The 2,294-nt window shown below is 47.2% G+C and overlaps 1 pseudogene; it reads left to right on the top strand.

Annotated features, from left to right (window-relative positions):
• Positions 1-712: 712 nt before the first annotated feature.
• LOC148563230 (uncharacterized) lies at positions 713-1,599 on the top strand (annotated as a pseudogene).
• Positions 1,600-2,294: the final 695 nt, after the last annotated feature.

A 2,294-nucleotide genomic window follows, 5' to 3' on the forward strand; every position in this document is an offset into this window, starting at 1 on the left:
GTTAATAGTCCCGGGTCCAGAAGACCGGGTTTGTTTCGGGAGGGCCGACGAGACGGCCCCTCATTTCTTTTTTATGTATGAGAGCATGGTTACTCGTTTGGGCGTTTTTCTCCCCTTTTCAGAGTTTGAAATGTCTGTGTTGCGTCATTGCCGGGTTGCCCCCACCCAGCTTCACCCCAACTCTTGGGGTTTTTTGAAAATTTACCAATTCATCAGCCAGGCCTTAGAGTTCCCGACTTCTCTGAGGATTTTCTTCTATCTCTTCCATATGACCAAGCCCTTCAGTGGGTTAAATAATAAGCAACAGTGGGTGTCCTTCCGTGCCATTCAAGGTCGGAGGCTTTTTACCCTTTTTGACGAATCCTTTCATGATTTCAAAAACTATTTTTTCAAAGTTCAAGCAGTAGAGGGTTACCACCCCTTTTTCCTGGATGATGATTCTTCTCCCCGGTTTCCTTTATATTGGCTAGAGGCCTCTCCCTGCGAGAAATATGGTCTGGACGACCTGGATGAGGTGGAGGCAGCCATTGTGGGGTTCCTCCAAGAAGTGTGGGGGAGGGCCCCATATTTGGATACTAAAAAGTTTCTCCAGGGGTCGCCGACCTTTGTTCAGTCACAACTAGGTAGCTTTTTGCGTTTTTCATTTATCTCCGACTTGCAATTTCTTTTACCGACTTGTCTGATTTTTAGCTGCCAATTTGTTTTTGTAGAGATGGCAAAGAAAAATGCTCAAGAGTCTTTCCAAAGGGTTCAGGAAGCCAAGGCGAAGTCTCGCGCCAGATCCGGTGGTGCTAGGGTGGCTGTCTCTCCTTCTCCTCCTCCTCGGAATGTTGGGACTTCCTCCCAACCTATTGTGATTTCTTCCTCGGCCTCTTCTCTGCCACCCCCTTCCGCCCGACCTACTCCCGAACCAGAGCTAAAGAAGCGCAAGACCTTGGAGTCCGGCGCTTCTGGTGAGGCGGACGCTCTCGCGTTCGTCCGAAAGAACATCTACCCTCATGCTCGTATGAGTATGGATGATGTTTCTGTTCGGCACTACCTTACCACTATGGTTGAGGAGAGTCTCAAGACGGCGGGGGTTTGTGGCAAACTCTTGGATATATTTGAGAAGACTCCCATCAGTTCCTTAGGGACGACCTCGAGGGTCGAGGAGCTGGAGGGTAGGCTTCGCATATATCAGGAGCATGAGAAGGAGTTGGAGGGGAAAGTCGCCAAACTGAAGGAGGAGAGGGACAGCCTCAGAGAGAAGGGGCAGAAGTTGCAGGCCCAATGCAACATGGAGGTAGATTTGAGGAAAGCAGCGCAAGCCAGCTACAATAGTTTATTTGCTGATCTTGTGTCTGTAAAGAACGACTTGTTGAATGCTCGGAAGGCCTACACCGAGTTGGAGGACTCTATTGCGGATGGTGCTGATGAGGCCTGGAGGATTTTCAAGGAACAGGTCGGAGTTATTGCTCCTGACTTGGACCTTTCTCCTTTGGACCCTGATAAGATTGTTATTGATGGTGCCATCGTGGATCCTCCTGTCCCCATAGTGGAGTCTGAGTCTGATTTAAAGACTCGGGGGCAGAGGATCGTAGAGTCCCCTCCTCGCTCTAAGGACGCTCCGAGTTCCTCTACCATCCTCCCGACTTCCTCTTTGACTCCTGCTCCTGGCGTTCCCCCTGACTCTGCTGGTGGTGATCCTCTTAAAAAGTGATTTTGGCTATTGGGGCCCGGCCTGTGGGCCCCTCTTTTTAAACTCTTTATATTTATTTGTTGGTGTTTTGAACAATTTTTTGGCCTTTTAAGGCCGTAAACAAAACAGTGATGCCCTTTTTTAATAAGGGTTTAATTTAGCGTTAAATAAATGCCCTTTTTGGATAAGGGTTTTGAGTTACCTTATGTGCGCATGCTTTTTCTGTTCGTGGTTCTTTTGACTTTTTGATCTTTTCTAGAAAAACCTTTTCTTTTGGGCTCGCCTGCTTTCCTGAATCTCCTTGATCTTTAAGGCAGCCTTATAATTTCTCTTGGTTTTCCCTATCTCTTTTGTTATTCCTAGTACTCAATTTCGTTTTATTGAGCTTTTCGTGACTTAGGCTACTTTTGCGATTCATTTTAATTTTACTCGGTTTCGCATTCTGACTTATGAGTCGGACCACTCCCGAGTTTATCATGATCGACCTCTATAGCCTCTTTACGCCGATTTGTACCTCGTCGTTTTATCCTGACGACCATCTAGGTCGGTTCATGGGATTTTCACGTTTTGTCGAGCTTAAATCGGCGCGTTTCGTAGAAGGAGAAAAAAAAAGGAA

Source organism: Arachis ipaensis, chromosome B5 (genome assembly GCF_059453495.1).
Source record: "Arachis ipaensis isolate K30076 ecotype BB chromosome B5, ASM5945349v1, whole genome shotgun sequence".
Taxonomy (NCBI): Eukaryota; Viridiplantae; Streptophyta; class Magnoliopsida; order Fabales; family Fabaceae; genus Arachis; species Arachis ipaensis.